Source organism: Polypterus senegalus, chromosome 18 (assembly GCF_016835505.1).
Source record: "Polypterus senegalus isolate Bchr_013 chromosome 18, ASM1683550v1, whole genome shotgun sequence".
NCBI lineage: Eukaryota > Metazoa > Chordata > Cladistia > Polypteriformes > Polypteridae > Polypterus > Polypterus senegalus.
In genome coordinates, this window is record NC_053171.1 from 22,750,205 (window position 1) to 22,778,087 (window position 27,883).

Sequence of the window (27,883 nt, forward strand, 5' to 3'; positions counted from 1 at the left end):
GCCCATTCCACTTTGCAGCACCTCTTAAGCTCCATCAGGTTGGATGGGAAGCGTCGGTGCACAGCCAGTTTAAGATCTCTCCAGAGATGTTCAATCCGATTCAAGTCTGGGCCACTCAAGGACATTCACAGAGTTGTCTTGAAGCCACTCCTTTGATATCTTGGCTGTGTGCTTAGGGTCGTTGTCCTGCTGAAAGATTAACTGTCGCCCCAGTCTGAGGTCAAGAGCGCTCTGGAGCAGGTTTTCATCCAGGATGTCTCTGTACATTGCTGCAGTCATCTTTCCCTTTATCCTGACTAGCCTCCCAGTTCCTGCTGCTGAAAAACATCCCCACAGCATGATGCTGCCACCACCATGCTTCACTGTAGGGATGGTATTGGCCTGGTGATGAGAGGTGCCTGGTTTCCTCCAAACGTGATGCCTGGCAATCACACCAAAGAGTTCAATCTTTGTCTCATCAGACCAGAGAATTTTGTTTCTCATGGTCTGAGAGTCCTTCAGGTGCCTTTTGGAAAACTCCATGTGGGATGTCATGTGCCTTTTACTAAGGAGTGGCTTCCGTCTGGCCACTCTACCATACAGGCCTGATTGGTGGATTGCTGCAGAGACGGTTGTCCTTCTGGAAGGTTCTTCTCTCTCCACAGAGGATCTCTGGGGGTCTGACAGAGTGACCATTGGGTTCTTGGTCACCTCCCTGACTAAGGCCCTTCTCACCCGATCTCTCAGTTTAGATGGCCGACCAGCTCTAGGAAGAGTCCTGGTGGTTTCGAACTTCTTCCACTTACAGATGATGGAGGTCACTGTGCTCATTGGGACCTTTAAAGCAGCAGAAATATTTCTGTAACCTTCCTCAGATTTGTGCCTCGAGACAATCCTGTCTCGGAGGTCTACAGACAATTCCTTTGACTTCATGCTTGGTTTGTACTCTGACATGAACTGTCAACTGTGGGACCTTCTATAGACAGGTGTGTGCCTTTCCAAATCATGTCCAATCAACTGAATTTCCCACAGGTGGACTCCAATCAAGCTGCAGAAACATCTCAAGGATGATCAGGGGAAACAGGATGCACCTGAGCTCAATTTGGAGCTTCATGGCAAAGGCTGTGAATACTTATGTACATGTGCTTTCTCAATTTTTTTATTTTTAATAAATTTGCAAAAATCTCAAGTAAACTTTTTTCACGTTGTCATTATGGGGTGTTGTGTGTAGAATTCTGAGGAAAAAAATGAATTTACTCCATTTTGGAATAAGGCTGTTACGTAACAAAATGTGGAAAAAGTGATGCGCTGTGAATACTTTCCGGATGCACTGTATGTTCATATGGTTATTTTTATATATTTTAAGCCCTTATAAACTCTCCCACACTCTTATAAACATTTCCCGCACAGTTATACAGCATAAGCCCTTTGTATTCTCTTAGATATTAGGTAAGATTCATTGAAATTATGTATGTAAACTCACTGTTTATATACAGTAAAACCTAAATATTATTTTAAAGATATCGAGCGTCTCCGAAATCAAATATATTACAGCCATTACAATAGAGAGATCGTTTTGGAGCCATAATGAAGGGCTTGACGAGCACAAAAGTTAACTCTTCACACAGTGAAACACGTTGATGCTGAATGAGCGAGACGAGACTTCCTAGTTAAAGCAGCGTAATTGAATTTGGCGCTCCGTCGCTGAGCCAATCAGCACACAGGAACTTAACTGCGTGCTCAGATTGGGTAGCTTCTCGGCCATCTGCCAATAGCATCCCTTCTATGAAATCAACTGGCAAACCAACTGAGGAAGCATGTACCAGAAGTAAAAAGACCCATTGTCCACAGAAACCCGTGAAGCAGCGAAAAATCTGTGTTATATATTTAGATATGCTTACATATAAAATCCACAATAGAATGAAGTCAGTGAGCACCAAACCCTAACTTGAACACACTTGTACAGTAGTCCCGGGTACAAATAATCAAAGTTATTTATTTCCAAATGTGAAATAAGCACAAGCAAATGGAGGTCTATCTCTCTCTCTCTCTCAATAGCTCTCTTTTTCTCCCTACCGCACTGCCCTCCTCCACTCAAGCGTTGCTCCACTACCTCCCAGTTCTGACTTGTTTGAATAAAGGAGTGCAGTCTCTTTTATTACAGACCCAGGAGTACTTCCGCTGCCAGGGCAACTGCCCAATGAAAGTACTTCCAGGTCTCATGAAAGTCCATAATAGGCAGCTTGTCTCCCTATATCACCCTCTCATAGCACCCAGTGACCCCAGGAGGGCTGCTCTGCCGGACTACATATCCCAGCATGCCCTGCTGACTCCTTACTGTGCACCGACCTCCAGGGCTGCTGCCATCTAGTGGGTTGGGGGAATAAAAAACCTCCAGCAACAACTTCTCTTTTTTAATGGGCTCTCCATCCATCCTTTCCGGTCCTTCCTTTCAGATCTGCTCCCTCTCCTGGCCAGGATGCCCGTCCAGCCTGTGTGGCATCTACAATATATACATACATACACACACACACACACACACATATATACATATATATCCTACATCAGGATGCTCTTTGTTGACTACAGTTCCAGCTTTAACACGGTTATCCCCCATAAACACACCCATAAACTGTCTGGACTTGGCCTGCACCCCACCTTCTGTGACTGGCTCCTGGACTTTCTGACTGGCAGGCCCCCAGTCTGTCAGGACTGGTAATAGGATTTCAGCCACCATTATCACAAACACAGGCAACCCACAGGGATGCGTCCTCAGCCCCATCCTCTACACCCTGTTCACCCAGGACTGTGTCGCCTCCCACAAAGGTAACATCATCCTAAAGTTCGCAGACGACTCTGCAGTGATTGGACACATCACTGTTGGGGATGAGGCGGCCTGCAAGGAGGGAGGTGGACAGTCTGGCCTCATGGTGTGATGACAACAACCTCACCCTCAACGCAGACGAGACGAAGGAGGTGATAGTGGACATGAGGAAGGAGAAGAGACCTCACCGGCCACTGTTCATCCGAGGGCTTGAAGTGGAGAGGGTGAGCAGCATTAAATACCTGGGCGTCTACATCAGTGAGGATCTCACTTGGACACTTAACACCACACAGCTGGTCAAGAGGGCTCAACAGCGGCTGTACTTTCTGAGGAGGCCGAGGAAGTTTGGTATGTCGACTAAGATCCTCTGAAACTTTTACAGCTGCATTGTTGAGAGCATCTTGACCAGCTGCATCACCGAGTGGTACGGCAACACTACTGCTATGGACCGCAAACGCCTACAGATGGTGGTAAAGATGACTGAGAAGATCACCAGGACCCCACTGCCCTCACTGCAGAGCATCTACAACTGCAGAGTCCACAGGAGAACTGCATCGATCCTCAGGGAAACAACCTGAACCGTTCACACTTCTACCCTCAGGCAGGAGGTATAGACGTATGAAATGCAGGACTTCCAGGCTAAAGAACTCTTTCTTTCCCAAGGCCATTAGACTCCTAAATAACTGACTGGAGTTTATGACCATGAGTCACCTCATTCTATCTACCTCACACAACTGTATTTGACTTGTCCATCACACGCCTACCTGCACAGTTACACTTTATACTTCTATTCTCTTTTTATACTTTATGCTGCCTCTGTTACTTATTATCTATCTGCTACTTATTATTTATGTTTATCTTTATATGTTGGTTTTGTCATTTGGTGTGGACAGCAAAGAAAGAATTTCATTGTACAGGGAAACGTGTGTCCTTACTGTGCACATGACAATAAACTTTGAACTTGAACTTGATATATATAAAACAACCCACATTGTGGGTCTTACTATTTTATTATTAGCAATTGTAATAAGATTAAGGCAACAAAAGATAACAAAAACGTGTTGCGAAACTCGATCGTCATTCCCTGCTCTTTTCTAAGGCACTGCCTTTGCAGGCTAGTGGGTCCAAGTGTCACAATATGGTTTTTGTTTTTAACGTTGTTCAAAATGAAACACGCTTTTCTGCAGCATTGTCTTGTTTTCTCTATGAACGCCAACATGTTGATGATTGGTTGCTAGGACCTGAGGCCATGTTGTCGCTCGGAGACCGTTCTCGGAGGTCATGTGCCCTGACATCAGGCCGATTACAGCACATTGTGTCACCCACTAGACGACAAACCACCGCCGTGCAACAACGTCACTAGTACGACATTTAAAAAAAAAAAGCTGACGTCATGCGTACCAAATTCATCCAACATTGGATTCCTGACAAATCTTTGCGTCAGTTCTACTGGTTCTGTCCTCTGATTACAGTTTAGGTCTTTGGTTACTAGTATGATTTACTGCTTTGATTTCTCACTAAGACTCTGGCTACATGTCCAGAGTTTTGTTTTTTAATGGTTGCCTTTCTAGTTATGACGTTTCTTTTTTGTCCTCTGATGACGGTTTACTGCCCGTGTTTCTCGCCTCTGGTTGCATCGTCTCTTCTCGCTTACGATTTACTGCTGTTTTCTGACTATGATTCTGGTTTCCCATCTTGAGTTTTGCAATTTTAATTGTTGTCTTTCTGGTTACAACTCCTGCACGCATTCTGACTTCCAGCAGCCATACCACATGCACTTCATTCACCTGAAGCTAAGCATATTCAGGCCTGGCCAGTACTTGGATAGGAGACCAACCAGGACAAGATTGGGTTACAGCTTTGAACCCTAAAGTTTGTGGCACCCCCACCCTCCAGCCACGATGCCCAGTAGGCTTGCGCCTCCTCCAGACCACGAGGGGGCGACCGCCCTGGTTGCACTTGGGACCACGGGTGCAGAGCTTGGAAGCTCAACCCTGCAGGGGCCCGTGGCCACTGTCAGGGGGTTCCCCGGTGCCTAAAGAACCCTGGACCTCAGCACTTCCGCCACACCAGGGGGAAGAAGACTGGGGACACCCGGAGAGCTTCTGGGTGCGCAGCCGGCACTTCTGTCCGTGGAGGAGTGTCGGGGAGCAGCTGGAGCCCATCCGGGTTGCTATAAAAGGGGCCACCTCCCTTCATTCGGAGACAAGGGTCGGGTGGAAGAGGACTGGAGTCTGGAGAGAGGGGAGTGGAGGCGGCCAGAAGGAAGGCACTGGAGAGTGAGGCCTGGACTTTGGGGGATCGGTGCTGGAGGCACTGGGTTGTGTACAAACATTGTAAATAAAATGTGTGTGCTGGGTGACAAGCCGTTGTCCGTCTGTCTGCGTCCAGGCCACGTTCCACAGGTTGTAGGTTCAAACCCTACTGCTGACACAGTGTGACAAATGAGCAAATCATTTCACCTGCCTGTGCTCTCATTGGAAAAACAAAGGAAATGAAACCGACTGTGTTTCCAATTGTGTGAACTGCCTTGGATAAAAGCATCAGCCGAATATGAAACATTAATAATACTGTCTGGGTGCCCAATGCAGCCAGTGAGGATGGAAAGCACCATAACTTAACTAAGAGGCGATTTACATTGAACTTCATCCCCTCTTATATGGAGACGCCACGGATATAAAATAAACTGTTTTGCAGTAAATCTTAAAACTTACTACATGCCAGTATGTTTTAATAGTCATGATGGGAGTAATAAAAAGCAGAATATTCCATCATTAAAACCTAACCCTATAACTGTGCCTTATGCTCTCCAGCCTGGTGCTAAAGCTCAGAGACCCTCAGTTTGACTTCCTGACAAACAGACCCCAGTCAGTGAGGATTAGCAAAAATAAATCTTCTGCGCTGTTCACCAACATGGGCGTTCCACAAGGCTGCTGCCTCAGCCCACCGCTATACAGTCTATTCATCTATGATTGTGTAGCAAAGAATGAAGTCAACCGCATCAAGTTCATAGACGACCCCTCTGTGATGAGCCCGCCTGCAGTTAAGGAGGTAAAAGACATGACTGTATGGTGCCGTAACAACAACCTCACCCAGAATGTCGAACAAAACAAAGGAGGTCATTGCTGATCTCAGAAAGAACAAAGGCAGCCACACTCCATTCCACATCAATGCCTCCCCTGTCCTGACAGTTAGCAGCTTCAGGTTCCTGGGTGTCCCGATCACGGACTGCCTTTCGTGGTCTATCAACACCACCTCTCAGCAAAGGCACTTTCTCATACCATCTAATCAACCAGATGTCTGAGGAGAGCCGAATCCATCACCTCTGATGACAGCCATCCAGCTCATCCTGCTTTCACTTTTGCCTACTGGGATGTGCTACACGAGCCTCACCACTCACTCCACCCACTTCTTCCCCAAGGCCATAATGTCAGCGAACTCCCAGTGACCTGATCCTACGTGCCCTGAACTGTGTACTGTACCCACCAATAGGTTTATGTGTAACTGGGCCATACATTCTTAGAAATACTGGATCTTTAATGGCATTTTATGGTTCTTAACTGGGTTGTGTGGTTCCACTATTGCTTGACAAAACGCCACTTCATTCTGTGAAGGTATATCTTTGCAAATGAAGTTGGTTCTTTGTGCTTTGAAAAGACTCCTCATATGTAGAAAAAGAAAAACTGAAATCTTTTGGCTGCGTAGCAGGACACCAACAGAGTAAGAAAACCTGCACTTAGTCTGTGTTACTGTATGCAGTTGAGAGTCCTTTTAAAATTAAATCAGGAGCCACTAGCAATTCACAAATCTGTTACCATCTGGTCATTTACTGTGTGGAACCTGTTATAGATCTTAATAAATAAAAGATTTTTTTTTTCTAGAACCTTCATTTCGATAGGTCTTCTGGGAACCAAAAATGGCTCCCCTATTGCATCACTTTGAAGAGCCACTCTGGCACCTTTACTGTTAAGAGTGTATGTTACTGTTTTCTTAACTTGTATTTATTTCTTCGTTTATCTTCTACTACTCTTGTTTAGTTTCTGTATTTTTTTATACATCACCTCAGATGTGACACAAGAATTTTATTATGCTCTTGCAGTGCATGTGACAATATACATTTCTAATCTAATATAATCTAATTTTGGAAAAGGCAGTATTTAATAAAACGGAATTAAACAGAAAGCTGTTAAGCTGGCCCTAGTGCGTGGATGGTGTGTGTGTGTGTGTGTGTGTGGATGTGCTTGAGTTTGCCCTGCGATGGACGGACGCCCTGTCCAGGCTTTGTTCCTGCCTTGCACTCTATCCTATATGGGGTTAGCTTCACCAGACCCCGCAACCCTGTTCTGGATTAACTGGGTTAGAAAATGACTAACTAGGTTTCCCTTTAGTTTGATTTTTAATATTATTTTTAATGTTAGCTAATCCACTTGTGCAGTTCTGCGGGCAGTTCTAGAGTGTTATCGTATCACATTTTAAAGACATACGTCTTAAAAGCAGTATCTGTTTCAGGGCTTTCCCTTTGAGAACGCCGAAGCATTTCCATTTTTAATATCTTTAAGGAAAAGCAAGCCCTTGCGTTATAATTTATGAAATATTGTCTGTTTCAAAATAATGCTAATTGTTTCTAGTAGCGATGGATCTTACCGTGATCGAGGTCTTAATAAGCAGAGGAAGTTTGAGAAGCCCCGCCCGGCTGGCGTAGCCCGTCTGTTCTCACTCGCACGCGGCATTCGCTTTCACTGAGGCCGTTTTCAGGACAAACCCCGCATTACGATTGTCAGCCCTCGGAAGAGAAGAATTCTTTAAACAAATCGATCACCTGTCGGAAGATCATAATGGGTCCCAGAGGAGCGCTTTAATGATGCTTTTCACAAAACGGTGAGTCTGAAATTCTTTTTGTGCAAAATTTAAGACGCGCGGTGTGCTCGCTGTTCCTCGACCCGTGAAGAAACGTGCTCGCACAACCGTTATCTATGAATTTTTAAGAGGAGGAAGAAGATTAAAAAATAGAGAAAGAAAGGGTCGTCAAGTGACGTGAGATGCGCGCACTGTGTAGCATTAGCCTGACCTGAAACAAGCCGATGTGAGGCGTGATGTGGGGCCGCCGTCTTCAGTACCGGAGCCGGCGCCTGCAGGAGAAGACCACGGCTGGCTGCTGCTTGTCCAAAGGTGCGGTGAGCGTAGCTCAGGGTACATCTACACTACTAGGGTAGATCGCTAAATCGATCTTTTATTACCCAATTCTACGTTTCTCTTGCTTGTGCGCTTTTTTTTTTTAATACCGGATACAAATCAAACTAAAATAAATCAAGTGCGATCGGTTTCATATCTCAGTGTACGTTTTCTCGATAGGGTGCCATCCAGACAGTGTTTAATTATTAAGGGGTCTGGCACAAAGGCATCTGCTGCCATGGTTTTGGATCAATGTACAATTTATTTTATTTGGATTTGTCACCCCTCCCTGAAATCTCCCAACACCGACCATGAGCCTTTTACCTTCCACGGATGTCATTTTGCCATTTGAATTCGAAACATTTCGTTCTTTTGTGGTCGATGATAACCAAAAACCCCGCCACCACCGACCCGGATGGTATGAAAATCCTCGGATGTGCCACAAGAGCAGAATTGGGTAATGAAAATCGTTTGACTGGCACGAATACCTATTGAAAATAAGCCATCCTCCCGTAAATCGCGGCAAAACTTCAAATCTAAGTACTGTAATGACTGGCCTAAAATGTTTTGCTACCAAAATATATCAGTTTTTTGTTTTTTTTTATTAGTCCTGTGGTTTACGATGATGCGCAGTATAGCTTCAGTAGTTTGAGTACGGACAGCTCAATTTCAATCTGCTTGTGGTCCGAATGTCCTCTCAGTGCTGACGTACTGTAGATCTACACGCAGCACCCCGCGCACATTAATCAGTCCATCCATTTTAGGAGCCCCTTTAAACCCTGCTTTGGGGCCGAGGAAACCTTTGAAAGCAACAGAAGCACTAACTGCTGGGCGCCCGCTTTTCAGCATCAGTTTTCTTCATTTGCAGTCAAAATAAGATCCTGACGTGAACTTGAATTATTTCTTTATTGTCTTCAAGTACAATGAACTTGATAAGAGGTTTTGGAAAAATTAAAGAAATGAGAATGGATGTTTATTTTAGTTTGATCTTTATAACTGAAACACACCCTGCATTAAAAAATATTGTTATTGAAATGTGTCCAACTGTACGTGTTTATAGGTCTTTTCACTTCTTTACTTGTTATTGTGTTGTTTATTTATATGTGACTTCCAATGCTCGGGAGTGTCAAACAGTTTTGACAAGACGAGAAGGTGCCGTCATAACCGTTTTAAAGTCCCCTCTGCGAAGTATAACATTAGACTTTCTCATCTTCATGGCCGGAGATTACAGTTTTAGGGTCACACCGACAGGCAGCTTTTTAAGAATATGTTCTTAAATGCAAGCCGGGGTCGTCAGAGCCAATACTGGTAACGGGGTACAAGTGTGCCAGTCCAGAATGCATGCTCTTAAAGTAAAGGTGCCACAGCGGGTCTTCAGTGCGATGTCATATAGTGGGACCGTTTTTGGGTCACAATAACGTTCCAGAAAGAAGAACCTTTTAGATCCCTAAAAATCGACGACGACAGATTTGTGAAATAACAATGGTTTTCTGATTTTAAAATGACTCACTACTACTTACAGTATAACATGGGCTAACTTCAGGTTTTCTTGCTCTGTATCCTAACTACTAGACATTAAAAATTTCATTGAAATTTTAGGAACCTTAAAATGAAAACTGTTCCAAGAATTGTCAAGCCAATGGCTATAAGAGGAACCACACATCCCCGTGAAGTGACCCTAAACAGCCGTTAAGAAACCTGAGGTAAATCTGCACGGGGAGAACGTGCAAAGTTCACACAGATAACGTAGATCCTTGAGGTGGAGGCACCATTGCCCTGTCGTCAGCTTTACACGCTTGATTTGTTGAAAAAAAAAAAATCGTTTTTCCTTACAACCCTCATATGAATCATAAACATCAAAAACGGAGGTGGCAATACATTTGGCAAATGCCATTTTAAAAATTCAGAAAACGGGAAAAGATGATGGGTGCTTTGTAAATGGAAAGGTTTTAAGGCGTTACAGATTCAGAGTAAACTGGCATGATTATAATAAGAGAAGACAGGCCAAGAATGGATGCCAGCTAATAATGAGGTCATTCGACGGCGGCTCTGTCTCTTTAAGGGGGCTGCATCTCCTGATGTATTCAACCAAGACATTGAGTGCTATAGCTTTACGTTTTGTGCTTTTAATCATCGACTGGAGGTGTCCGCCTGCCAAGGGTGAAAGAGGCCCGGCACCTACGTTGTCCTGTCTGTTGACAGTCTGAAGGCTTTGAATGGCGGACGTGTTGTTAGGCTCGGGGCGACGGCTGTGCGAATGGAGGCTTTGTGGCGGCGGAGTATCAAAGCGGCTAATGCCGAGACTAAAGCATAGATGGGCTTGTCTGTTATTATTTTGCTCCATTTATACCTGGAATTAATTGAAGTCGGCGGTTAACCCTCTTCTTGTACGTGGACTGCCATAAATAATCTGTTCCTGCTGATCTGCAGCGATTCACCGGAGCAGCTCCATGTCTTCAGCAGTAGGTCCGTCATCCGAAGGTGTTCTCCCAGAGGATCCTGTCAGCAGCCCGTCTGCCTTTTACAGATTTTTTCAGGCTGACACACTTGCTGATTACGTAGTTCACAAGTTCACTTTTAGATAACGGTTTGAAAATCGCGCTTTAATGAATTGTGTGGATCCTCGCAGAAACATTTCATTCTGGGAAGGGTTCTTCACACCTGGAATTGATTCTGTCTGAAGAAGGCTGGACAGAACAAAAGTCTTTCATGTCTAGCAGGGTACTGACACATCATGAAACACTGAGCTGTATTACTGTACGTAGCATCGAGTCCTTGCAGGAACCTGTTAGTAGTTCACGAATCCTTTACGATCCATTCAGGGTTATTTATGGAACTGAATACACTCAAAAAAAAGCTAACTAAAATCCTTTCAATTATGGACAGTAGTTCTACATAATTAGAGTACTTTTAAAATAAAACATTCTTTTAAGTTGATGCAGTCACAGTCTTCGGAAAACATAACACAGTTAAGATGAATTAAACGAGTGTCTTTGTGTAGAATGGTAGAATTAAACCAACAGAGTTCTTTTCATTAATCTTCAAGTACACATATTTATTAAACATTGTCTTTTTACCTGAAGGTACATACATTTCTTAAGTCAATCCAGCTGAATATTAATGAAAATCGTAGACTGTGTTTCAGTATAATAAACTCCGGTGAAGCGTGCAGTCGGTTCACTTATTAACTCATACTTTAAACAAGTTCCATTTTGGTTTATTGAATTTTTAATATAATCGTAACATGAATTACATTTTTGTATTGAAAACAAAGAAAAAGACGCTTTTCTGATGTATAGGATGATCAAAATGTGTCAAAAAGTATACTAGATCGGCTTCCACAAGCCCATAAAAACCCCCGCATTCGGGTAACAAGTCAGTCTCTGGTTACGTGTTGTTAACAAAAGGGGCGGATATTTATGTAAAATAATCACCTTTTATGCAAATATGGGATAGCTGTGCACACAAAACGTGAAATCCACTTAATTTAACTGTGTTTAGGGAAAATGGGAATGCCATGTTATGAGTAAGATTAAGTGTGTAATGAAAACTGTCGCCGAGACGGATTATGCCTCTTTTGAAAGAATTATTCTGATGGCTTTGTTTCAACATAAATCAATTGTATTAATGTGACATCGAAGAAATATAAAAGTCAAAGTAACTAGAAAAAGCTAAGTAAAGCTCATGTATTATAGAGTACCTGTCAAATAATACAAAGAGTACACAACGCGTGGGTTACATATCTCACATTAGACCTGTCAGGTGTACGCACTTTTGTTTCCCCTTGTTGGGATTGAACGTTGGACGTCAGCGCCATGGCCTGAGAGCCGTTGCGCCACGCGGCTTGTTCGCTTACTTGACAGGGTGTAGATTGGAGTTATCACTAGGTCTGATCACGCTCTGATATTTCGGTGGTTCCTCCAGGTAACGCTTGTGGTTGATCGGCAGACATCAGCCACGTCTTCTCAGTTGCGAGAAGCAGATCATAGATGTCTGCCGACCAGCCGCAAGCGTTACCTGTAGGAACCATCCAAGTATCAGATCATGATCTGGCCTATGCACATACAGCATGTATATATTGTAGCGACCCGTGGTTGAGTCTTAATGTTTTCCCCAAGCTGGTCGGCCAGCGGAATGCCAGCGCCATTGCACGCAGCTATACCTAGCTCATTAAGCAAGCGAGCATTCGTGTCCCATACACCGCACGACTCCGAGTGTCTCGACAATCATTGCTTAGGTGAAATCTTAGCAATACACAGCTCTGTCCTGTTGTATCTCTTTATTAGTGCAGATAGTCAGAAAACAAAGCTCCATCTCATTGCAAAGTCATTGCCAAAGTCATTAACGAAACCATCTTTCTCATTGATGGTAACTATTTACAATTTAATAACCCCGGACGGCAATAACCCAAATCCACCCCTCCAGTTGAACACAAACACATACAACAATTACAACAGGAAACAATAATTCGATTGCCTTGCTAATTTAACACAACAGTAAACTTTACATAAATTACCCACAATGCATCATGACCCAGCGCTGGCTGCTGGGTCACTACAATATACACATGTATACACACACGAAGGGATGAACAAAAGTAGGTTTAGAGTTGTTCGTATGGAAAAGATATGTGGGTTATGATTATTACAATAGCTTTGTTAACTCAGTAGCTTTAAGAAGACAAATAAATAATACATTAATAAATAAATAATACAAGAATAAACCCTGTGTTTCGCATACTCACAACTGCAAACGTACACACACAGACCCACATACCATGGTCTGAACACAATGACTAAAAAGGAAGACATTTGAAAAAGAGAAAACGTCTAACTTGGCAGTTCCAGTCTTGTTGTTGGTATAAAGGAGCCCCCTTAGCGTTTCTTGAGCTAAAGTCAATATGATTTTCGAGACCCCGACAAGCCCCCACCAGCGCTGTAAAGCGCCGACACTCGGTGAAAGCAGACAGGGACTGGTTGTCCGCTGTCGGTACAACTGCAAGTTCGCAGGCTTCCCGCGTAACACGTCTGTTGCCCGCAAATTTAAAACCGTGTGTTCGCTTCATGTCTTCTGTCAGAGGAAGACTGCATGTTCTTGTAAGCAGAAAAAGGGAAATCGTGCAGGGTGATGTCAACGCCACTACGTGCTTACTGAGTTTGTGTGTGCTGAAGTGACAGCTCCCGTTTGGATAAATGCTCTGACAATATTCCTGTATTGACAACAATAAAGCTGCTTTTCTGGAAACCTGAGGTGAAAGTATGCCACTCACACATCGTAATATAAACGTACACTCACCTAAAGGATTATTAGGAACACCTGTTCAATTTCTCATTAATGCAATTATCTAATCAACCAATCACATGGCAGTTGCTTCAATGCATTTAGGGGTGTGGTCCTGGTCAAGACAATCTCCTGAACTCCAAACTGAATGTCAGAATGGGAAAGAAAGGTGATTTAAGCAATTTTGAGCGTGGCATGGTAGTTGGTGCCAGACGGGCCGGTCTGAGTATTTCACAATCTGCTCAGTTACTGGGAGTTTCACGCACAACCATTTCTAGGGTTTACAAAGAATGGTGTGAGAAGGGAAAAACATCCAGTATGTGGCAGTCCTGTGGGCGAAAATGCCTTGTTGATGCTAGAGGTCAGAGGAGAATGGGCCGACTGATTCAAGCTGATAGAAGAGCAACTTTGACTGAAATAACCAATCGTTACAACCGAGGTATGCAGCAAAGCATTTGTGAAGCCACAACACGCACAACCTTGAGGCGGATGGGCTACAACAGCAGAAGACCCCACTGGGTACCACTCATCTCCACTACGAATAGGAAAAAGAGGCTACAATTTGCATGAGCTCAACAAAATTGGACAGTTGAAGACTGGAAAAATGTTGCCTGGTCTGATGAGTCTCGATTTCTGTTGAGACATTCAAATGGTAGAGTCAGAATTTAGCGTAAACAGAATGAGAACATGGATCCATCATGCCTTGTTACTACTGTGCAGGCTGGTGGTGGTGGTGTAATGGTGTGGGGGATGTTTTCTTGGCACACTTTAGGCCCCTTAGTGCCAATTGGGCATCGTTTAAATGCCACGGGCTACCTGAGCATTGTTTCTGACCATGTCCATCCCTTCATGACCACCATGTACCCATCCTCTGATGGCTACTTCCAGCAGGATAATGTACCATGTGACAAAGCTCGAATCATTTCAAATTGGTTTCTTGAACATGACAATGAGTTCACTGTACTAAAATGGCCCCCACAGTCACCAGATCACAACCCAATAAAGCATCTTAGGGATGTGGTGGAACGGGAGCTTCGTGCCCTGGATGTGCATCCCACAAATCTCCATCAACTGCAAGATGCTATCCTATCAATATGGGCCAACATTTTTAAAGAATGCTTTCAGCACCTTGTTGAATCAATGCCACGTAGAATTAAGGCAGTTCTGAAGGCGAAAGGGGGTCAAACACCGTATTAGTATGGTGGTCCTAATAATCCTTTAGGTGAGTGTATATCGAATAGTGTAATATAATTTTTCTGCTCACTGCAATATTAAACAATTCAGTGCTTCCTCCCGACAACCCAAACTATAAATGCTGGTACTGTTTTAGGTTTTTTTGCAATTTCTGCATAATATACATTTATTTATGTATTAATTTATCTGTCTAAATTGATTGACTGGCTGTATTATTTGTTTTGTGAGTCTGTATCCTCGTTTTTTACGTTTCTGCTGCTGTATGCATCTAAATTTTCCTTTGGGTTTAAGAAGTAGTATAGGTGTTGTACCGTGTTAGCCATTATAGATGAAATGAGAAGTTTGTTTCCTGCCTTGCGCCCTGTGTTGGCTGGGATTGGCTCCAGCAGCCCCCCGTGATCCTGTAGTTAGGACACAGCAGGTTGAGTAATGGATGGATGGATGGATAATAATACGTTTGATTTATATAACGCCTTTACCATGCCCAAGGCGCATAGTTTCATAATGATATAGCACGTAAATGTTACATCAGATACAAATGTTTCCTGAAAAGAACACTAAAACAGATACAGGATATACACAGCATTCATAAAAGATGAACCATAAAAATACTACATTCAACACTAGAAGAAAAGCCTAACAAATAACGTCGTTATAATCCACACACACACAAGTTACCCTGCCAAACTCAAAGAAGGGACAGAAATTTAGGTGAGGTTAAAAGCCTTCCTGAATAGAGGAGTTTTAATTTGTTTTTTTGTAGTACTATGGTGTTGTGCCGTGTTAGCCATTCTGGATGTAATGAAGGAAGTCAAGCAAAATGACACCTCTTACTGGCCAACTAGAGAGACTGCAATATGCAAGCTTTTGGGGCAACTCAGGCCCCTTCTTCAGGCATCTTGCCTGGAATTGTTTTTTGAAAAGAATGAATTGAGTCAGCTGATCTGCAGGCCCTGTCACCCATATCTTTTATACGTAATGTATATTTTCACAACACTTTTGATACTGGATAACATCTTGCTTGACTTCCCTTGGGTTTAATAAAGTTTATCTAATCTACTGTATTATGAGAAGTTGGAAAGTGGATGTATTCGGTCTTTTAGACAATTGGGGCTATTTTCTGTTTATTTAATTCATTCATTTATTTATTTTGAGAGGAAGGATGAATGTCCTGTCTGCCTGCTGTTTTGATTATCGAGAACAAAATACAGTTACGGCTGATCAGAATGTTCCCTTCCCCTGATTAGATCTCTTAACAAATGTCTTTCTAAATATTAATTGCAGTCAAACATGTATGTGACAGTTTCAGTTTCTTCAAAACACCCAATTCTGGAAGATATAAAATCCAAAACTTGCCCAGCTGTCATTACAAAAGGAAAAATGAAGATAAAAGTCTAATTTTCAAACGAGCGTCTGAATAGTAAAAATATCCAACAGACATCGGCACATTTTTCTGACTTGTGACTACTGAAAGACATTTAACGTGCAGAACAATTAAACGGACATTTCAGAAAAGATTCGTGTTATATTAAAAGGTATGCAAATAAACGAATGGGATGCTCGTGTCCATTTTTTAAACCCGCCAGTATGTTCCTTATTGGCTATAACCGAGAACTGCACTCTTAAAGTCTTCAGAGCGATGTTGACTCCCAAAAGAACTCAATGTTGTGGGGAATAATCTTTGTTTATTGGGATCTGTAACAGATAACAGGCTCGTGAAATACCAGTGGGTTTCTGATTTGTTTTATCAACACATTAAGAACCTTTTCAAAGCCCAAAGAACCAATTCAATCTTCTTTGTGAAGCAATGGTTCTACGAGAAACCACACCACCCAACCTAATAAAGTGCCTTTGAAGAACTAATTCAATAATAATTCTATGCATTTATATAGCGCTTTTCTCACTACTCAAAGCGCTCAGCAATTGCAGGTTAAGGGCCTTGCTCAAGGGCCCAACAGACCAGAGTCCCTATTGGCATTTACGGGATTCGAACCGGCAACCTTCCGACTGCCAGTGCAGATCCCTAGCCTCATTTTAAGAGTGTGGAGCATATCCTGGGAGCATCTGGCACAAGGCAGGAAGCTGCCCCTCGCCAGGCACACTCGCACACAGTAAGCCGTATACTGTCAGTATGGGAAAACGCGAGCAAACCGTACACAGAGAAATGACCCGACATCGGACTTGAGACTCTCGGGCTAGGAGATGGCGGCACCAGCGGGCCCAGCCCTTCTGACTGAACCAACAAGCCCCCCGTTCTGAACTTGCAGAGCCTCATTCGGGGTCGCAAATGTATCGATCCCAAATGGGGACAACAAATCCACCCGCGAATGACTCAGGTCTATAAAGTCGCCGGTTAACGTAAATCTTTCAAATTAGACTGGAAAAAATGATAACTTTCACACAATGATTGGCCCGAAGTGTGTGTATAATACACACAAACACACACAAGCACACTTTATATACGCAGTATACAGTAGGCCGATACTTCAAATCAAGGGTGTGCAGCAACAAACATAATTTAGAAGGATAAATCTCGTTGGTCATTTATTGTTTTGGTTTCAAAGAAGCTCTTAAATTTGGGATCAGAGAGAAGATGCGCATATAGTGAAGAAGAAAATTTTGAATTTCTGTTTTAAATTTTTGGATTTCTTACAAAAGGAGCGACGCGCTCTCAGATATAGCAGCCACCTTGCCTGCTCGGTTGCCGCTGCGCCTACTGTCGATGTGAAATTTGTCCTCTCCATTTGTTTATCACTCGCTAAAAATACACACATGTTGCAGAGGCACGTTGACCCCCCAACAGAGTCACGCTGTAGACGTTGGACAGGCTGCTTTTGTCCTAAAGCCATTGGTCGTCAGGATAGGCTCCAGTACGACGCGATAAAATGCGGGTATAAAATATGGACATTTGACATTAAAATAATAATAATAATGTTATCAGGAGTTCATATCAGGAAATTCCAATAAAGTTAATTGATTGATTGTTTAAGGGAGGAGAAATTTGGTGGGTGGAGTTGGGAGAAAAAAAAGAAAAGTTATTTGTGTAGCTCAGTGCGGTATCTCCACAGTTGTATTATTAAAGAAATAAACTTAACTGGCGATTAGTCCACAAGACTCGGGTGACCATCTCTTTGTGCCTTTCCACACATCGAATACTCAGTCGGCTTCGCTACCGGGGTCGCCCGCAAGCAAAGAAGAACGGACGCCGAATTCTGGTAAGGAGAGTAGCGGACTCTTAACACCCGCTCACACAATAATAATAATAATAATAATACGCCCGAGCACAGGCTGGGAATGTTTTCCCGTTGCCGGTGACTGTTCGTCCTCTGGTGGTCTCCTCAGCTGATCCATTCTTGGGGCCAGCGGACTGTAAAGTCGATTGTGCATACAGCGAAACAGGTGAATTCAATATAACACATATATTAAATATGTACATGTTCTAAATTTAGTAATTAGTATAATCTGTAATTGTATTTTAACTGACAATTCTCCACAGCGCTCTGCGCCTGCGCAATCACTTCAGAGCGACAGACAAAAAAGAAACTAATGAACGAATGGACGGCTGGACTTATTTTAACTGATTTTGGTGTAACGGGAAGTCGAGCAAAATGACACCTCTTATTGGCCAACTAAAAACATTACAATATTGCTTGAAGAAGGGGCCTGAGTTGCCAGAATGCTTGCATATTGTAGTCTTTTAGTTATCCAATAAGAGGTGTCATTTTGCTTGACTTCTCATTACATCCATAATGGCTAACACGGTACAACACCCCAGTACTATTGATTCAGATGGATATTTTGTAAATAATAATGACCTTTTTTATACTATGTAAACCTGAAACTCCTACAATTTAATCCTGCCTGTGGCACTTGCCACAAAGCTAATTATCGAGCGAATTCACACTCATGGATATGACCGGCATGCCTTCTTGTAGCTGCAGTAATTCACCTAATTAAATGGATTAAATACAGCAAAAGATCAAACCTGACTCGTGTCTTCAACTCAGCAAAAGGGGTGCCTTTCTAATAGAGACACGCGTTGGGGTTTGTACGCCGATTTGGATAAAAGAGAACCCCAGATAATAAGATCAAAGCTGACAAGAGGCAAGCGACATGCACATGGAGCGTTTACTGTGCGGCCATTATTAATAAGACAAACAGCCATTTACAATTCCAGAGTTTAGCCCAAAAGGAACAAGCAAGCAATCCCCCAAAAGTAACAATAAAAAGAGAAAATCGAAGACGGCAGGCTTTCAAGCCACCAGCCTCCTGTCTGGGTTTTAATGGCTGATGAAATATTAATCTGATCCTGCACTTCTATTGTCTCCTCGATCCATTTTCAGTATGCAGCATGTGCTTCTGCTGTGATGATGGGCTGGTGTGACAAATGGTGTGCCCCTAATTGCCTAATTACCATAGTTTGGGGGTGTAGATGACAAAGTGGAGCTCTTGATAGGTGAACATTAATTAGACGAAGAACAAAGTGCACTCCTTGTAACATGCAAAGTGGTGTGAGAAAGCAAATTTACTCCATGTAAACGTTTTTTTTAATGATTTTAGAATCGCCATGATAATAATACTGATAGATAAAGGTGGTCTAATTTTTAAAAGCAACTTTGAAATGTCACATTTGGCACTCATACTGTTTTGTCAATCAGAAATACAATTTAATCTTACAGAACAAGTTGTTGTATCTCTACCTAAATCAGTGCACCAAATGCCTAAAATTTGAATCAGATGGAAATGACTGGAACATCTTTAGAGAGTAACTGGGAGAGTCCTGCCTTATATAAATTGTATATATTACAATTATTAATATAATTATTAATAATAATAATTAATAATATCCATCGATCCATCCATTATTATATATTATTATATGTATTGTGCCTTCAGAAGGTATTCGGGCCACCACTTTGTACACATTTTATTATGTTGCAGCCTTGTGCCGAAATTCATTTAATTTTTTTCAATATCCAGAATGACGAAGCAAAAACAGGATTTTAGAAATGTTTGCCAATTTACTAAAAATAATAAACTGAAACATCACATTGACACAAATATTCAGACCCCTTGCTATGACATTTGAAATCTGGCTCCCATTCTGTCGATCATCGTCGAGATGTTTCCGCTCCTTGTTTTGGAGCCCACTAGTGAATGGCAGCACACCCCTGGTCTATGGAGGGTCCCATAACTGAGCCCTAAACTTGAAGGAATTGCCTGCAGAGCTTAGAGATGGGATTGTGTCAAGAAACAGACCTGCATAAAACTACAGAAAAATGTCTGCATCATTGAAGGTTCCCAAAAGCTCAGTGGCCTCCATACTTCTTAAATAAAAGATCTGTGGAACAACCAAAACTCGTTTATAGCTCCAAACTGAGCAACCATGGGAGATGGGCCTTGGTAAGAGAGGTGAACAAGAACCCAGTGGTCACTCTGGGTGAGCTCCGGAGAACCTGTTTAGAGATAGAAGAAACTTCCAGAAGGACAAGCACCACTGCAACACTCCACTAATCTGAGCTTTATGGTAGAGTAGCCTGCAGGTGACACACGATAACCCGCTTAGAGTTTGCAAAAGACACATAAAGGACTGTCAGACTATAACAGTGGTTCCCACCCTTTTTTTGGCCATGCCCCACCTAGGCCTCTCTAAAATCATGATGTCCCCCTTATTCTTATTATTACTTATTCAAAAAGTGAACTCCTACTCACGTGGAGGAAGCCCATAATGTCATTAATTTGGTCTAAACAAGCTTCCAAAGAACATGGAAACAAAAGAGGGAAAGGATAGTTGAGTTACTGACAAAGAAATAACTAAGAAATTGTTAAAAAAAATATATATATATAATATGAAGTAATATCTGCGGTGGGCTGGCGCCCTGCCTGGGGTTTGTTTCCTGCCTTGCGCCCTGTGTTGGCTGGGATTGGCTCCAGCAGACCCCCGTGACCCTGCAGTTAGGATACAGTGGGTTGAATAATGGATGGATGGATGGATGAAGTAATATGAAAATGCAACAAATACAGTTTTGAAAACATATAATAAGAGACGTGATATTCATAACTATAAAATAACTTTAATGACAGTTTTTTCTGTAATATTTTGATCATTTTATATTTTTGTTATATTGCAAAAGTTTATAATCATGGTTACAATTCATATTATTTTAATGGTTAAAACGATTTCTAAGTAGGAAAACCCAAGTTGGTTGTCAAATCATAAATTAAGTCAGCGTTTCTCAACCTTTACGTGTTTGCGACCCGAGTTTTCAAAACAGTTTTAATTGCACCCCCCTAACGTTTTTTGAAAGGAGCCCACTAATGCCAATTTGTTTGTTTTTAATTAATGATATATCATAGATGCATATTTTATTATACCTACTTAACATTTATCAATCTCTATATTTATTTTTCTAGTATCAGAATGTAGTTTAAGTTCATTTGTTTTGATTTCATGTTTTCTTTTTTTCACTTTGTGTCCACTTTTTGTTACTCTGCAGCCTGGGGGGCCACAGTTTGAGAACCACTGAATTGAAGGGTTCTTTACCATCCCTTCTATATTTATATAAATATATTAATGTCTCTGTAAAAATGAAAAATATTTGTTTAGTTTTTCTATAATTTTTAACAGTGAATTTCTGTTTTTTCATTTTATAAATTATTTAACGTACCTAAATTCTCAAATTGCCCCACTAAAAAAATCAAATTGCGCCCCACGTTGGGAATCACTGGAGTATAAGAAACAACATTTTCTGGGTTGAGAAAATAAGATTGAACCGCTTGGCCTTAATTTTAGGTGTCACATCAGGGGGAAGCCAAGCAACGTTCATCACTTGTGCCGTACCATTCCAGCGAAGCGTGGTGGCAGCAACATCATGCTGTGGGCTTGTTTTTTGGCATTAGGGACTGGGGGATGAGTCAGGGTTTAGCTGAATGGAGCAAAGTATGGAGATATCCTGAATCATGTAGAGTGCTCTGGACCTCAGACTGCGCTGGAGGTTTAACTTCCAACAGGGCGATGACCTTAAGCACAAAGCAAAGATACCAGGAGTGGTTTAAGGACAATTTTGAGAATGTCTTTGAGTTTCCAGTCTAAAACCTAATTGAAAATCTCTGCAGAGACCTGAAAACAGCTGAACTCTGATGGTCTCCATCCAACCTGACAAACCTTGAGACAATCTGCAGAGAAGAACAGCAGAAAAATCCCCAAATCCTGGTGTGTGAAGCTTGTCACGTCAGACCGAAGAAGGCTGCCAGAAGGGCTTCAGCTAAGAATCTGAATACTTTTGTCATTATATTTTATGTTTAATAAATTTGCATAAATCTCAAAAATTCTCTTTTCACTTTGTCATTCTGGGGTATTGAATGTCATTTGATGATGCAAGAAGATAAATTTAAAGGATTTTAGCCAAAGGCTGCAACATATAATGCATAAAAAGTGAAATGGTCTGAAAACTGCCTGAAAGCACTGCATATGTTTGTGATTTGGTTTGCTCTTAGCGATTTGAGGTGTGTGGCCGTTTTCTGTGAAGATTAAAGTAGAGATCGCTGAAGTCCCCAGAAGAAGCATTTTTGATACCAAAGAGTCTGCAAAGAGCTTTGAAGTCATTTCCAAGCAAATTGTAAGCAGTCTACATGCTGTCAGAAAGATCATCCAAAAATTGAGAAATTTTCATACCACTTTGCCATCTAATCAGGTCAGGTTGTCTCACCAAAGTCTTGAAGATCACCGGGGTAATTTTCAGGCAAGTCATGCTTCAGTCAACAGCAAAGTGCAGTGAGTCAGCGGTCTGAAAGAGACCACACAACCTTGCAATGTGTGCGAAGTCAGGAAGGAAGAAGACTATCAAAACGAATAGAAGTGCATGACTGAAGTTAACCAGACAACGCCTACATGAAGAGTAGCACTAACTGGAATAACATACTCTAGAAGGTATAGCTGTTTGGTTACAATGCTAGCCGTCATGTTTGGTGAAAGCCAAAAACTGCCTTTGACCAAAAGAACCTCATTTCAGTTGTGTAAAGCACCATGGTGGAAGCATTTTGGTTTGGGGTTGCTTTTGCTACCTAGGGGCCTGATCAGTTTGCCATCATAGAGTCAACCACACATTCCATGTTGTACTAGAGAGAATTTGAGAAAAATGTGAGGCCATCGATGAAATAACTGACGTTGAACCACAGCAACTTGCAACAAGGTAAAGATCCCAGAAACACTCAAGCAAATCCATAAAAGAATGTCTGAAAAAGAAGAAATGGGAGGTTATGGCATCGCAAAGTCAAAGACCAGACCTTAACCGCATAGAAATTCTGTAGGTGGGACTTACAGTGGACAGAACTTGTTAGCAAGCCCTCAGAACAATGTCGAAGGAGTTGTGTAAGGAACAATGGACAGAATGAACCATTACAAAGAAGGTGTTACTGGCAAAGATGCTATGAAACTATGGGATATTTCTAAAGCAGACAATTTTGTTTCTGATTGCTGTTGTTGAATGCATGATTTCAAAGAATATAGTCCATTGCTATTTGGTAAATCTGATCACCTTTCTATCAGTATTTTTCAAATGAAGATCAACTGTCTGTACATGCAAAAATATCAAAGAACACAGACCTTTTCATGGAGTGTACTTACTTTTTCACAGCACTGTAACCTAATCCTGTATTCTCAAATATGCCTAATCTAATTCAGGGTTATGGGGTAGCTCCTCCTAGAGCAGTGTGGGCCGTGGTGGCATTGCAGGTGGTAGTCGACTGACCACGAATGAAACCCCATTCTCCCCACTGCTCCGATGATTGCACTCAGTTCACAGTGGCAGTATTGCATGCGGATTGTGGCCAATCCTAGATGACCTCCCTCTGACGATCGTACTCAATTCATCTAACGCTCTGACTCTCTGGCGATCGTTCATGGCCCCCTTCTCTAATGTGATGATTGTGCTTAATTTCACTGAGGGGGACCACCCCACTCTCCCCACTCAGGTGACTGTGCTAAATTCACATTTGGGAAAACCACCAGGGACCCTGTCCTGCTGGTCACAAGGACACTGGCCTGTGAAAAACTGGGTTGTGACATTACAGAGGTTGGGAAACAGTAGCTAAGAGAAGCCATCTTTAAAGATGTAGTGATTAATTGTCTTGCAAAAACAACCTCGATGTTCTTTCATGATATCCAGTCCACATGTGGGGCCAACTCACACACCCACACACTCCCTGTTGCGAACACTTGCTTTGGTGCCAGTTTGGAGTTGTCCAGGGTTAGGGTCGCATTTTATGATTTTCATTATGTGGTTAAGATTGGTGGAGTCGAGAGTAAAGGTCCAAGGTGGTCAGGCAAATCCCATGGTGGCCCAGTAGACCTCTTAAGGGAGTATTCCAACAGTAGTAAATGGGACAGGACTTTGACATTTTCTTGATAAGTTTTTTTTGACCATGAAAGTCCTAAATGGCTGAAAGTGCGTGAAGATCTGAGGAGGTCGGACAAATCCTAAAGGAGACCAGTTGTGCTCCAAGAGAAGTGTTCCGATTCTAGTCAATGGGCCTGGGCTTTGCACCTTCATGGTCAACCTAACCTGCAGAAAGTGCCCCTCCACAGCTGAGGGAAGGTCCATGGAGGTGGATCATATTCTTGGGTGGCCCAGTAGACCTCCAAGATGAGCATTCTCTATACTCCTCCGCAGCTGAGTGAAGGTTCCATGTCTTCTGACAAATCGTGGTGTTTTGAATAAAATTTTACATGATTTAGGAAGTGTTACATGAAATGGAAGCCTGACCATTTATTAAAATCTGACCAAATCTGAATGCATTGCATCTAAAAATAAAGAACTGAGTGAAACAAAAAACAAGACGTGATTAATTGTAAATTCTTTTTGGCTCATTCCCATCAGGTTGTTGGTCTTTTTTAGCCTGGCTTTAGGGGTCATGAGGAGCAAATGTCTGTCAGCAGCTTTGGGTCACCAGCTTACTGCAGGACACACTCAAGCACATATCCGCACTGGCCCGTCTTATGAGCATTTTGAGTAGCTAATTAAACTAACACACACATCATAACGTAACTGAGAAATGAAGAAGGCAACAATGTAGATAAAAAGATGGGAAAAACTGAGAAGGGGGTCCGAAAATGAACTGCAAAAGGAAAGCTGACACATTGAATTCATTGTAGCAGCCGAGACTAAACTCAAAGCTTTGAATTCAGTGGGAGGACACTTGGGAGGTCCTATGGCTCCTTCCTGCTCACTCAGGTCCCTTCACTTGTGGTGACCAATTTTGCAACTTTGTCCTGTAGTCCCCCAAACTGATGGTTACTCGATTATGTTGACATTTTTTGCAAGTCGTTTTGAATAAAAGCGTCTGTGAAGCAAATTAATGCAAGTGTAAATGCACAATGTAGCATCCTGGGTCCTGACCTGAGAGCTCCGCGTGTCACAACTGACCGAGGATGACCATAAGGAGAAGGGTTGAGAAGCTGGCCATTAAAACAGCTTCTGAGGGGAATGTGTGTTAACCGTTTACAGATGCACTCTGAAAACGTGTCCCCGCTGTATAAAGTCCATCAGTCTTGGTGTGTGACCTCACGCCAGCCTCGGGTGTGGCTTTGGGTGTGGCAGGCACTGGCACGAAGCAGCCAGGAACGCGAGGACCCTCACAGAAGACCTGGGCAGTGTAGAGAAGTGGCCGATGAATGAGTTAGTCATAAAACAAACCAAAGGTCCTCGAATGGGCCAGCGTTGCGCACAGTGCCAAGTCCAGTCCCTCTGTCCTGTCACACTCAGAGTTATTAAACTACATAGTGATGCATGCATTATGAAACAGATGGATTGTGTTCTGCATTAAAACTAAAAGTGCATTTTTACTCATTGTAGATTTATGTCAATAACAAAAAAAAGTGCTATTTTACTTTACATCTTATGAAAATTGCTGTTAAAAAATATCCATCCATTATTCAACCCACTATATCCTAAATACAGGGTCACGGGGGTCTGCTGGAGCCAACCCCAGCCAACACAGGATGCAAGGCAGGAAACAAACTCCGGGCAGGGTGCAAGCCCACCGCAGGGTGGCTGTTAAAAAAATATTTTTCACATTAACCACCCTAAAAATTAAAACGAGAATAAAAAATTAAAGGGTCTAAGAGGCTTTCATCTGCTAGGACTGAGGGTGAGAAGCAGTGGAGCAAGAAAAGATAGGAGCATACGCCAAAGTGAACATTTATTAAGACATTCTTTCTATTATTAAAAAATACAGACTTAAAACACTTCCAGGTAGTGTTTTAATTACGGCGGCTACATAGAATTCATGAATATTTCCTTTTGAAAAGTTCATCAGCCACAACGTTTTAAATTTGGAGTATAAGCAATTTAACGACTTTCGTTTTCACAGTACCCTGATTTTTTTCATGCAATTATATTTCTAAGAGAAACAACTAATTCAAAAATGAGTCATTCGGAAATTATGTTTGTGAAGAGCATAGAGGGACACTCATTTCCCACAGTCTAGTGGATTGGGACTGCTTTGTGTGCGGCTGCGTGGTCCCTTAGCATCTATTTTTACAAAAGCATCACAAATGGGGTGGCCCAGAGCTTTTTAACCTTTTACAATGCTGTTCAAACATCACAGTGCATCCCATTCATTAGATGTAGGAGTGAGCGTATCACACTAGTCCTTTTGACCCAGGTTACCCACATTAGGCAAAACTCAAACGAAACTTTATAAAGTTTTGTGAAACTGTAACAGTTGGGGTGGCCCAATGGTTTTTAACCTTTAGCAGTGCCATCTAAACATCACAATAAAGATACAGAAGTGTGCCAACTTTGCAAGTCCTTTTGACCTAAGTACCCACATTGGGCCAGGAAAAGTTCTACTGCAGCTTGACCAAGTTTGCACAAAGTCTCAGAATTAGTTGACCAGAATTGAATATGGAGCAGGAGCTGCAAATAAGTAGCCATCTTCATAGTCATCTGTCTTTTCTGAAAAGTGTGACAATTGGGGTGGCTATGCTCCTTTTTGCCCACTCAGTTCTGCCAGTGAACAGCATCTGGTGATGCCACCTCTGCTTGGCATCAAGTCTTAATCCAGACTCTTTTCCTGTGTAGTTTACCATGTGGTAGAGGGGGCTGCCAACCTCCATATGTACTGCTGACTCCCTCAGTGTATTTAAAAAGAAATTGAAGACCCCTCTGTTCTGTGAATATCTGTGTAATTGATAGAAAAAGAAACCCTTTACTCTGTGATCCTTTATATTGGTGGTTAATTTGTTGTTTAAATTTAATAGCTGTATTGAGCAATTAAGATTGTAAATTACTAATTATCACATCTTTTCACTTGTGGCAATCATTTTTTGTTACCTGTCCTAGTACACTTGCTGAACAATCAGGCCCTTATAGCCTAATGTTAACTCCTTTATGTTTACCTCTGTTGTCTGCTTAGCAAATAAATGTAAATGTAAATCTTCAGCCTGGTGATACACAAATCGGCCTGGAAAACGTTCAGGCACTGTTACAATTCCAGTAAATTATTCTAAACCGTATCCGGAGCGCCTTCCCATTAACATGGGCTCATCTGTATCCATTTTACTAAGCGGGTTACGTAGCAGACACTTGTATTTTATCTGCTCCTCCTGTGTGTCTGCTATGTTATTCTAAAAGTGAAAGGACTGTCACAGGATGTCTCCGAGCTCGAGTTTCATACACAGCTGTCACGGTGCCGGCTACTTTCTTCAGCGTGCCAACCGGTGCTCCCTTAGTGGGCTTGGACTTAGTTACGTCTTTGATGCGCATCGAAGGTAATAACATTACTTAGCCCTACGTTTGCTCCACCAGTCCCAGTGCTACAGTTTTCTTCCACTCCATTCAAAGGCCTAGGATGTGCTAAAGGGTGTGTACATAAGGTAAGAATCCGGCCAGATGTTCCACTGTTGCAGTAAAACTTGAGGCGCTTGCCGATATCTTTACTGACTGAACTGCGCCGCTGGCTTCATGCAGAAATTACTGAGTCTGTGGACGTTTCGCCGGGTGTGTCACTGATAGTTGTCACACAAATGAAATCTGGTGATATACGCTTATGTGTAGACCACCGTGAGCCTAATAAGGTTGTTATTGCTAATTCTTTTCCGCTGCCACATATTGACGAACTGCTTTCTCAGTTACGAGGTGCTACCGTATTCTGCATTAAAGGTCTTGCAAGCGCTTATCACCAACTGCTCTTGCACGAGGACAGCAGGGAGCTGACTGCATTTATAACACACGACGAAGAGTTCCGTTTGTGTCGTGTCCCCCTACGGGCTAACATCAGCTCCAGCCGCGTTTCTAAAGTTGCTGTCAACCCTTCTCCATCATCTCCCGGGTGTCCAGAATTACCTTGATGATATTATCATCTACGGGTTTCCGGTTGCAGAACATAAGCTCATCTGTTTTAAGCAACGGCAAATGTCATTTCAACCCCTTA

The 27,883-nt window shown here is 42.4% G+C and overlaps 1 protein-coding gene across 1 annotated transcript in view; it reads left to right on the plus strand.

Moving 5' to 3' along the window:
- Window positions 1–7,480: 7,480 nt before the first annotated feature.
- The window catches only part of gpr132b (G protein-coupled receptor 132b), a 61,092-nt gene continuing 40,689 nt past the window's right edge, over window positions 7,481–27,883 (plus strand). The window contains exon 1 of the mRNA XM_039741875.1: window positions 7,481–7,681. The gene's annotated coding sequence lies outside the window, so the exon portion shown is untranslated. The remainder of the gene's footprint in view (window positions 7,682–27,883) is intronic.